Source organism: Aegilops tauschii, chromosome 7, assembly GCF_002575655.3.
Source record: "Aegilops tauschii subsp. strangulata cultivar AL8/78 chromosome 7, Aet v6.0, whole genome shotgun sequence".
Lineage (NCBI taxonomy): Eukaryota > Viridiplantae > Streptophyta > Magnoliopsida > Poales > Poaceae > Aegilops > Aegilops tauschii.
This window is the reverse complement of record NC_053041.3, coordinates 107,809,357-107,821,791: the sequence shown is the minus strand read 5'-3', so window position 1 is coordinate 107,821,791 and position 12,435 is coordinate 107,809,357. Positions and strand designations below refer to the sequence as shown.

At 46.1% G+C, this 12,435-nt stretch overlaps 1 pseudogene; it reads left to right on the top strand.

Moving 5' to 3' along the window:
- Nucleotides 1–9,418: 9,418 nt before the first annotated feature.
- LOC120961827 (protein CDI-like) lies at nt 9,419–11,970 on the top strand (annotated as a pseudogene).
- Nucleotides 11,971–12,435: the final 465 nt, after the last annotated feature.

The following is a 12,435-nucleotide window of genomic DNA, read 5'->3' as shown; positions in this document are numbered from 1 at the left end:
CATTTAGCTGAAAAAATCAGTAAATGCATGAAAGAATTTGTTTGCACATAAAATTTCTTCGCGTTTCAAATGCCAAAACACATAACTACCCTAACTATTACAGAGATTCCCTCCTGGGTGTGAAACACATAAAAAAGTGATGATAGTGAAGCCGATCACATCCCAGATCTTTGGGTGTGAAACTTTTTTCTTCGCGTATGTCCCTTTGCGCCGTAGCCATGGAAAATCTTCATCATTGAACTGGATGCTCGGGTCAATATTCACTGTGAATCGAGCAATTTCATCAAACTTTTCATAATCTTCTAACATGTCTGTCTTGTCATCCACTCCCACAATGTTTCTCTTCCGAGAAAGAACTATGTGGCGCTTTGGCTCATCGTATGATGCATTCGCTTCCTTATCTTTTTTTTTCTCGGCTTGGTAGACATATCCTTCACATAGAAAACCTGTGCCACATCATTAGCTAGGAGGAATGGTTCGTCTGCATACGCAAGATTGTTGAAATCCACTGTTGTCATTCCATACTGCGGGTCTTCCGTTACCCCATATCGTGTCATATTGACCCATTTGCACCGAAACAAAGGGACCTTCAAACCACGTCCATAGTCAAGTCCCCATATCTCCTCTATGTAACCATAATATGTTTCCTTTCCCGTCTTGGTTGTTGCATCAAAGCGGACACCACTGTTTTGGTTGGTGCTCTTCTTATCTTGGGCGATCGTGTAAAATGTATTACCATTTATCTCGTACCCTTTGAAAGTCATTATATTCGAAGATGGTAACTGGGACAGCGAGTACAGGTCATCTTCAATAGAGGCGTCATGCATGGTACGTGTCTGCAACCAGCCGGTGAAACTCCTTGTTTGTTCACGTGTAATCCAGTCATCAGACCGCTCCGGGTGTTTGGAGCGTAGAAAATTCTTGTGTTCGTCCATATACAGAGCCACCAAGGCGGAATTCTGTATAACTGTGTAGTGTGCTTCGGTGAGAGAATGTCCGTCCATACATATTTTTTGATTCCCTCCTAGTGTGCCTTTTCCATCCAGTCTGCCCTTATGCCGCGATTCAGGAACACCAATCGGCTTAAGGTCAGGAATAAAGTCAATACAAAAAACAATGACCTCCTCATTTTCGTGGCCCTTGGAGATACTTCCTTCTGGCCTAGCACGGTTATGAACATATTTCTTTAAGACTCCCATGAACCTCTCAAAGGGGAACATATTGTGTAGAAATACAGGACCCAAAATGTTAATCTCTTCCCATAGGTGAACTAGGATGTGCGTCATGATGTTGAAGAAGGATGGTGGGAACACCAACTCGAAACTATCAAGACATTGCACCAAATCATTCTCTAACCTTGGTGTGATTTCTGGATCGATTACCTTCTGAGAGATTGCATTGAGGAATGCACATAGCTTCACAATGGCTAATCCAACGTTATCCGGTAGAAGCTCCCTCAATGCAACCGGAAGCAGTTGCGTCATAATCACGTGGCAGTCATGAGACTTTAGGTTCTAGAACTTTTTCTCTGCCATGTTTATTATTCCCTTTATATTCGACGAGAAGCCAGATGGTACCTTAATACTGAGCAGGCATTCAAAGAAGATTTCCTTCTCTTCTTTGGTAAGAGCATAGCTAGCATGACCCTGATGTATGCCGTCTTTTCCATGCATACGTTGCTGGTCCTCCCGTGCCTCAGGTGTATCTTTTGTCTTCCCATACACGCCCAAGAAGCCAAGCAGGGTCACGCAAAGATTCTTCGTCACGTGCATAACGTCGATTGTAGAGCGGACCTCTAGATCTTTCCAATAGGGCAGGTCCCAAAATATAGATTTCTTCTTCCACATGGGTGCGCGTCCGTCAGCGTCATTCGGAACAGGTTGTCCGCCAGGACCCTTTCCAAAGACTACTTCAAATCCTTGACCATATCATGTACATCAGCACCAGTACGGTGGCGAGGCTTAGTTCGGTGATCCGCCTCACCTTTGAAATGCTTGCCTTTCTTTCTTACGGGATGCCTGCTCGGAAGAAATCGATGATGTCCCAGGTACACATTCTTCCTACAATTGTCCAAATATATACTGTCGGCATCATCCAAACAGTGCGTGCATGTGTGGTATCCCTTGTTTGTTTGTCCTGAAAAGTTACTGAGAGCAGGCCAATCATTGATGGTCACGAACAGCAAGGCCTTTAGGTCAAATTCTTCCCCCATGTGCTCATCCCACGCACGTACACCTGTTCCATTCCACAGCTGTAAGAGTTCTTCAACTAATGGCCTTAGGTACACATCAATGTCGTTGCCGGGTTGCTTAGGGCCTTGGATGAGCACTGGCATCATAATGAACTTCCGCTTCATGCACAACCAAGGAGGAAGGTTATACAAACATAGAGTCACAGGCCAGGTGCTATGGTTGCTGCTCTGCTCCCCAAAAGGATTAATGCCATCTGCGCTTAGACCAAACCATACGTTCCTTGCATCATCTGCAAACTCCTTCCCGTACTTTCTCTCAATTTTTCTCCACTGCGACTCGTCAGCGGGTACTCTCAACTTTCCGTCTTTCTTACGGTCTTCTCTGTGCCATCGCATCGCCTTGGCATGCTCTTTGTTTTGGAACAAATGTTTCAACCGTGGTATTATAGGAGCATACCACATCACCTTGGCAGGAATCTTCTTCCTAGGGCGCTCGCCCTCGAGATCACCAGGGTCATCGCGCCTGATCTTATAACGCAATGCACCGCATACCGGGCAAGCGTTCAAATCCTCGTACTCACCGCGGTAGAGGATGCAGTCATTAGGGCATGCATGTATCTTCTGCACCTCTAACCCTAGAGGGCAGACAGCCTTCTTTGCTTCGTACGTACTCTCGGGCAATTCGTTGTCCTTTGGAAGCATATTCTTTATCATTACCAGCAACTTTCCAAATCCCTTGTCAGATACACCATTCTCTGCCTTCCATTGCAGCAATTCCAGTGTGGTGCCCAACTTTTTCTTGCCAGCTTCGCAATTCGGGTACAACAATTTCTTGTGATCCTCTAACATGCGCTGCAACTTCTTCTTCTCCAAATCACTTGCGCAGTTTCTCTTTGCATCGGCAATGGCCCGACCTAGATCATCAGCGGGCTCATCTGATGCCTCTTCTTCAGCTTCTTCCCGCATTGCCAGCTCAGCTTCTTCCCCCATTGTTGTATCATCGTATTCAGGGAACCCATGGCCAGGATAGCTGTCGTCGTCCTCTTCTTCTTCATTGTCTTCCATCATAACCCCTCTTTCTCCGTGCTTGGTCCAAACATTATAGTGGGGCATGAAACCGGCTTAAACAGGTGGACGTGAATGGTTCTTGACGTAGAGTAATTGTGATCATTCTTACAAACTAAACATGGACAAGGCATAAAACCATCTGCCCGCTTGTTTGCCTCAGCCGCAAGCAGAAAAGTTCGCACGCCATTAATGAACTCGGGAGAGCATCGGTCATCGTACATCCATTGTCGGCTCATCTTCATTACACAACACCGAATAGACCAAATTAATACAAGTTCATACATAAAGTTCATACAAGACTTAAATGCAACAAACAAATAACTCTCTAACTAAAGAATTTAAATGCAACAACAAATGAGATCAAGATCGCAACTAAGGTAACAATTGATCCAACAGCATAATGATACCAAGCCTCACTATCAATGGCATATTTTCTAATCTTTCTAATCTTCAAGCGCATTTTCTCCATCTTGATCTTGTGATCATCGACGACATCGGCAACATGCAACTCCAATTCCATCTTCTCCCCCTCATTTCTATTCAATTTTTCTTTCAAATACTCGTTTTCTCTTTCAACTAAATTTAACCTCTCGACAATAGGGTCGGTTGGAATTTCCGGTTCACAAACCTCCTAGACAAAAATTATCTATGTCAACTTGATGGGCATAATTTGTCATAAACACGAAATGCAACAACTAGTTTTAAAAGAGAATATACCACATCCGAATCATAACAAGGACGAGGGCCGACGGGGACGGATATCAAAACCATGGCACTATGTATAACAAACAACGTATGGGTAAGATAATTATACGAGTAACTATATATCCAAATCACACAAACATCAATTTGGTAGTGTAAAACATTCATGAACAAGAGGCTCACCACAAGGTGGTGCCGGCGACGGAACGGTGCGGGCGATCGACTGTGGTTACGACGGAGATTTAGAAGGCACTAAGTAAACCACACCTACATATGCAAACTAAGTGTTAGTTTTGACCACAAATTGCATATAAATCAAATACTAGCACATATATTTTCTACCAAATTACTAAACTCATAAATTAATCACTATACAAAGCATTGCAAGAGCTAATCTAGCAATGAGAGATGAAAGGACAAAGTTGCTAACCTTTGTGATCATTTGAATGGATGGGGGCCTTCAAATCTTGACAAATTTTGGGCAAAATGTGTGATGAGCTCGAGAGGAAGAGGGGAAGAACAGAGAGGAGAGGGGAAAGGGGAAGAACAGAGCGAGCTCGGGTGGACGAAGGGTTTATGTAGGACGACCTTTAGCACCGGTTCGTGCCATGAACCGGTACTAAAGGTGCTGGAGGGGCCCCGGACTGACAACATCCTGCCACCACTTACTTTAGTACCGGCCCGTGGCACGAACCGGTGCTAAAGGTCGGCCATGAACCGGTACTAATGAAAGCAGCTGGCTAGCCGTTGGAACCGGCACTAATGCACACATTAGTGCCGGCTCAAAAGCAAACCGGCACTAATGTGCTTGACATTTGACCCTTTTTCTACTAGTGTGGGCCGCACTAGGTCATGGCCTGGCCTTTTTTGTTCTCCACTTCTCTTTTCTGTTTCGGTTTTATATTTTGGATTTCAATTTGTTTTCAAAATCAAACTTGTTCTAAATTCCACTAGGAATAATTCACAAAGGTCCAATCTAACATTTAGGACTTATGGAAAATTATTTATTGCCAAATAAAATACTTAATCCTTCTTTAAATAATTCCCTTTTTATTTTTGAATTGATTCAAAAATCAATCCACTTTCATTCCTCTGGGAAAAAATAGAGGCCCAATATAATATTTGGGACTTAATAAAAAATACTTTTATGCCCAATGTAAATATTTAATTTGTCACCCTATTTTGGAATATCAGTTTATTCCCTAAATTCTTTTCGGGTTCAATTTGCTTCCCAAATGACTTTAGGGGTTCAAATAAATATTAGGGGTTTATGGATATTATTTCCACCCCAAAATATTTAACAAAAGGTCCCAATAATTATGTTAGCTCATTTTCTGATTTTATAAATAGTCCCTAAATGACAACTTAGTGTTCTAAATAATTCCAAAAAAATTTATTTTAGCCACATCTTCAAACAAATCAAATAACTCCTATTCAGTTTCTAGCTAATATCAAACGATCACAATGAATTTTGAAAAAATTTCATTCCCTGTGATTTTTTTTAACATTCCAGATTTGAGAAAATATGGGATGTGACAACAGACCGCCTTGGCATCCTTGGGTGGCCACGTGACGAGTTTTGCATGCTTTGCCTGACCGGTTACGAATCTAATGAGCTCCCTACACTTGAATGCATATTCTCGCATGGGGTTTGGGGTATTGTCTCAAGCTGGCTTTCCATCTCGTGTGGGAGGCGGCATATTTTTTTCTTCTTCAGGAGGATTGATAGAACAACTATATTGGTAGCCAATATCTATGTGCTGTGCAATGTTTTAACAGAGTGTAATAGGCGCATCTTCAACTACGCTTCTCTGACATTGCATACCTTGTCATGGAGGACATTAGCCAAATTCGGCTGACCTTTTACTTCAAGCATGTAGTTACATTGGTTCCAATCTCTTGGTTTCTCTTTTCTTCATGCAAATAACTCTTGTACTCTTTTTATTTTTCTACCTTAATGAAATGTGAAATTCTCCTGGCTTTCATGTAAAAAAAGGTAACATCATAGCAAATTGTTATGATCTTATGTGAGACAAATACCTAGTAATTTGAGTAGTACATCACCAACATGCATAGTGGTAACATTACCATCATGGACTAGTAAGAATATTAGCACACCGCTCCCCGCAAAAAAGAAAAGAAAAGAACATCACCATACCCATATTGTAGTTGACGTACCCGACATACATCCTAAAAAAGGAACTTGACAGCACACAACAAATTAAGTGTACTCTCTGTGAGAATCTACCATGAAGCTTATTTTATGTCCATGGGATCAATATATCTCTAATCCTAGTTGGGGAGTTGGTAGGTGGTATCGTCGCTTCATACCACCCCCTCGTTCCATTAATTAAGGCGTTTTTTCTCCAATTTTTCATTAAGTAAGGCGCAAGGTGGGATTCACGGCCTGTTCCCAATCTGAACTTACCAAAATGCTCCTCCTTCCACGCCTCCTCCTCTATTGTAACATATGAATTAACTGCAATATCTTAATTGTCTTTTCATGGGTTTGGCCATAATTAGAAGAAAAAAAACGAGCATTATGCATGGATTAGTTCGATTAGGCGTAACATGAGGGCTACGACATGCATGACCTGCAAGCAAGAAACGAGAAACCAATCTGCTGCGGATCTGATTTTAGGGATACTACAGGAACCTATTTTAGGCAATTGGCAATCATCAGGTAAATCTTATGGCAACTGGTAATCGTATAAACCACTTCTCAAAAAATCTTCCGATTCAAGCGATTAATCTTCCGATTTATCGCTAATCAGGGGGTAACCGATAAGATTATGCCTTATCTTCACTGTTTATCTTTCGGACCGATTTATCGCTCTGACAAGCGATTTATCGGGAAACTAACGATAAAGCAGACCTATTCGTAGCACTACGTTTGCAAAAACTGTGTTTATTTATGTTTTATGGCCTTGTTACGCAATATGTACTGTTGTTCTATTTTGTTTGTTATTATACGAGGATTCAAAGGCTAGGAATCAAAGTAACACTTCTGTCCAATATAGTTTTGGTGTGGAATATAGCGTATTTTAGTGTTGGGGAGCTGATATTTGCAAAAAATATCCGATTAATAGTTGACCGATAAAATCGATTAATCGGCCAATTTCTGATTAATCTCTAATCCCTAGCTGACCGAGACCATAACGATAAGCGATATCCTCAACATTGGTATAAACAGTATATGGCAATTGGCATTGTGCAGCTAATCTTTTGCCAAAGCTCTTGCACGACACGATTTGGCAACAATCACCATTATCGGCCACAAAAGCAGACCGCATCACTACCTTTGTAGGATGTGCCTGCACTCCACATCACGAGGCACCACACCTTGCACTGGAGGAGAGGGCCTGAGGAGCCATGCCGCAGCTCGCTGGGTATTCAGGAATAAGGTCGATGTGTCTACCTGCCGCCGTTTGGACCCCGTCGACGTGGCCAATCCATCGCAGCAGACCAAGGTAGTCACCGGAAGGAACCCATCATCCACGTCGTCGCCAGATCATGCGCACACCGGGATCTGGCGTCGTCCGCTTCCCATCCCCGCCATACTGAGAGCCATCTGTGGTGCACCATCGTCTCAGGTACTCCCGCGCTGCATGGAAGCCTTGCCGCCGAACACTTCTTCGAGGAACCACGCCAGCAGCGGTGCCACGAGAACGACGCCGTCAGCAGCTCCTTCCGAGGGACTTGGTCGGGAGAAGTCATTATCACCTGGCATCGCGATAGTGGAGGATGTTTTTGGACGGGCACTTGGCCCTTTAATTTGGTTGAGTGCTTGTGGAACTTTGTGAGAACATGAGTATTACGAGTATACCAATTTTGTAGGTAATCTTTTTCCAACAGTCTAACAGTCTCTAAAGACCATCAGGAACCTTAATGTCTAGAATGAAAATTGCCAAATCAATATCTTACCTATTTTGATATTCTTTGAGAAACATCGTTAAAGATACAAGATATACTTATTGTTAGTTCTTCGTCGACACATATTGTTCTTAATGGACCTTAATTGTTAACAATATGTGGTACTATAGGATCAATGGAAAGAAGGTTCGGTTGTTCACTTGATGCTACTAATGTTGGCTTTACCAAAGTATCTCTTCTGCATGATATCTTCTTAATTATGGATCCCATCATTTTGAGAGAGTCAGTATCTGAGAGCAAGCCGGCAGCTTAGCCAACGGTGTAGGACGATCCGGTGCTTTTGGAGTCAAATTATTGGGTTGCTACTGTATATTCCTAATTCATTTGTAAACAAATGTGAGGAGTGGGAGAGAATCTGCATTTATAAAATTTACTTAGGTTGAGGTTCGGTTTTCAAGATCCTATTGTTATTTATTCTTTTTTGTTCTAATAATTTACTAATTATAATATTTTTTATTTCTTCTGGATATAATGTACTATTTTTTTAGGTATATAATCTACTATTTTTGGATTCATGGGAACAAGATGGAAGAGCTAACACTCATTGTTTTACACCAGTACAATTGCCCTTGAGAGGTGGAGCACTTGGAAAGTGGGTGCATAAAAGAGCTGATCAAGTGGATTGAGGCCCTCTATGTTAGATGTTGGAACAATAATGATATGGGAATGAATGGAGTGACCTTAAAGGAGAAACTACAATATTTTTCTAAAAAAAATTCACCAATTGCTGATGAAAATGTTATAATGTGGATGTTGTAAGTCCACGATATGAAGTCTGTGTATGAGTCAAGTACTATTGGTGGATGGATCTTCTTATGTAGGCCACCCTGAAATGGAGAATTCAGGCACGTCTTGGTTTACTTTCGTCATCACCTAATCTCCAAAAAAATTTGGTGACGGAAGCCATCAAATTTTGTACTAATCTTACTATGTGCGGAGATAATTGTTGTTACTCTCAAAAGTTTCATTGAATTTATCTATGTTATTATTCCTTAGTTTTATTCATTTTATTACATTGTTTCTCTTTAATGTTTAGGTTCTAGGATATACTGTAGCTGGCGAATGTTAACACCGAGCAAAAATTAAGCTCTATCAAATTAAAAAGTGCGTGTGCGTGTGCGTGTGCATGTGTGAGGTAGAGAGAGTGCGGGAGTGAGAGACAGGCATCAATTGAGGTGCAATCGGAAAAGTAAATTCAAAGGTCCGTGGCAACGCACGGCCTTCTACTAGTACTACTAAGTTTTCTAATAAAAAAGAATCAGTCGATGTACTAAGCAAAGGAAACTCGCAAAATTGCTTGAATGTGTTAGTCCAGCATTAGCAACACCAGATGGCCAGTTTTATTTATAGCTGAATGTTTCATGATTATTTAAAAAGTGTCAACAAATTCTCACATTGATGAGAATATGCCCAACTCCAAGAAATGTGAAAGACATTTGAGAAGATCGTCAACCAAGCCATGGGTGCATGCCTTTTAAAGGCCACCACCCCCGTGCACCTGATAACTCGCGACGGCGCCCGAAAATGTCGCCTCCAGCACCTTCCCACCTCACCGGCGCTGTCGCGACGGCGGAGCCATTCCGCGTCTACGTGGGCTACGACTCCCGCGAGGACATCGCATACCGCGTCTGCCGGCGCTCACTGCTGCGGCGCTCCTCCGTGCCGCTGGAGGTCATCCCGATCGTCCAGCAGGAGCTCCGCGAGGCTGGGCTGTACTGGCGGGAGCGCGGATCAACGGAGAGCACAGAGTTCTCCTTCACCCGCTTCCTGACGCCGCACCTCGCCGGCTACCGCGGGTGGGCGCTCTTCGTGGACTGCGACTTCCTCTTCGTCGCGGACGTGCGTGGCGGATCTGGCGCGCATGGCCGACCCTCGCTACGCCGTGCTGTGCGTGCACCACGACTACACGCCCAAGGAGGCCACCAAGATGGACGGCGCCGTGCAGACGGCGTACCCCCGCAAGAACTGGTCCTCCATGCTGCTCTTCAACTGCGGCCATCCCAAGAACCGCGCCGCGCTCACTGTTGTTGTCTAGCCTACTCACTGAACCACGGCGATCACCGGAGACAAGAAAGAAACAAGAAAAAGAGAGGACACGAGATTTCCCGGCGCACAAACGCCTCCAGCCGCACAAACAGCCCCTTGTATTTTTGGCGAGCTCGAACTCTGCAGACACACACCACCCCACCGTGAGCGCACACACACTCCCAAAGGCTACATCATCTCTCTCTAGCTCTCTCCACACTCTACACAAGACCACCAGCCACTTAAATATGCAAGGCCACGCACAGCCTAGCCGCCTCCATCGGCCACTAACAGCACTTACTAACTACCACGACGCCACACCTCCATGCACTAACCAACTCAGCTAGCATGCATACTAGAAGCGCTCACGCCCAGCCTTGTAGCTAGCCCACTAACTAACCAGCCATGCATGTAGATGGAATCCCGGCCGCTACTCACGCACAAACGTGACTCGGCCAGGTTGCTGCATGAGGCCGTGATCAAGATTAATGCTAACAATTTCCCTCCTAATCTTGACCGGTTCGCCATCGTCGAAGTTCTTGCAGCTGCCGTTTTTGTCGTCGTCACGAGCGTGACCCAGCCCGCGGACCCGACCTGGCGCATCGACGCCAGTCGCACCGTGCTCCGTCACGACTCCGGCGACACACGCCGAACTCCTTCTCCGCCGGCGACACACGCCTGACGTCCCTCGACGCCCCGCACGTCCCGCGCGCACCCGACGTGCGGGACCGCCCCAGTGCGTCCCGCACGTCCCGCGCGCACCCGACGCGCCCACGAGCCCGACCACACCAGTGCGTCCCGCACATCCCGCGCGCATCCGACGCGCCTGACGAGCCCGGCCACACCAGTGCGCTCACCGCGCGCCCGCGGTCCCGACGCGTCCTGTGCGCACCCATAACACGCACCGGTCGCGCCCGGCTCGCCGCCGCGGCTTATTGCCCTGCACCGCCGCGGCCTCCATGCCACCATGCAGTGCCTCCACGCCGCCACGCCGTGCTGCGCCGCCGCGCCACCACGCAGCGCCTCGGCGGCCTCCGCGGTCGCCGCACGTACGACGTCACCGCCCGCCGCCTCCGCCACGCGCCATGACAGCCACAGCGCCGCCCACCTCCATGGGCCGACACACGGCCCGGAGCTCCGCCGCGCAGCTGCCGGCGAGCGCCGCCATCGCTGCCACGCCTCCGGCACGGCAAGCACGCCAAGGACACCAAGCTCTGATACCAAATGTTGTTGTCTAGCCTACTCACTAAACCACGGCGATCACCGGAGACAAGGAAGAAACAAGAAAAAGAGAGGACACGAGATTTCCCGGCGCACAAACGCCTCCAGCCGCACAAACAGCCCCTTGTATTTTTGGCGAGCTCGAACTCTGCCAGACACACACCACCCCACCGTGAGCGCACATGCACTCCCAAAGGCTACATCATCTCTCTCTAGCTCTCTCCACACTCTACACAAGACCACCAGCCACTTAAATATGCAAGGCCACGCACAGCCTAGCCGCCTCCATCGGCCACTAACAGCACTTACTAACTACCACGACGCCACACCTCCATGCACTAACCAACTCAGCTAGCATGCATACTAGAAGCGCTCACGCCCAGCCTTGTAGCTAGCCCACTAACTAACCAGCCATGCATGTAGATGGAATCCCGGCCGCTACTCACGCACAAACGTGACTCGGCCAGGTCGCTGCATGAGGCCGTGATCAAGATTAATGCTAACACTCACGCCGGAGGCCGTGAGCGCCCAGAGCGGAGCGCACCTCCACCGCTTCGCCTGGCTCGACGACGCCGACGTCGGCGAGGTGCCATTCTCGTGGAACTTCCTCGTGGGGCACAACCGAGTCGACCCGGCGGACGTGGCCGGGACCACGCCGCGCGCCATACACTACACGTCCGGCGGGCCGTGGTTCGAGCGCGCGGTACAAGGACTGCGAGTTCGCCGACCTCTGGGTCCAGGAGCGCGACGCGTACGAGTCCGAGGAGAAAGAAGACGAGGTGGAAGGCACAGGAGTGCCATCATCGTCTGCGGTTGCAGTGGACGCATGATGCACCACGTGTTCTGTTCGTCTTTGTTGTTTTCCATGTTGACATGCGATCATGTCCCTGCGTACATGCATGCCGTTGTCAAGTTAGTTCCTACTATGAGTGTGACGACACTATCATGTAAAAATAAGGCCCTAGAAGGCGTTCCTTGAGGGCCAAAGTGCAGTATCGAATATAATATATCCTATGTTGCAGTTTTTCCCAGAAAAAATGAAATTAAGGATTATGAACACTTTAAAATACAGTTTTGTTGGAACGCATCTAGATGTGTCATAAGTATTGCACAACTAATTCCTATATATGCATTGATCTCAAGCGGAGATTCGTGTGAGTTTTTTTTTTTATGCTTAATTGAGTCATTTAGATGTGCAATAACTAGGAGTGAGCTAACGTTAAATTAACAAAGCCATCAGCCAACCAGGATTACAAGATAGCCACTTACAATAAAAAGAAAGAAAAATAAATGGC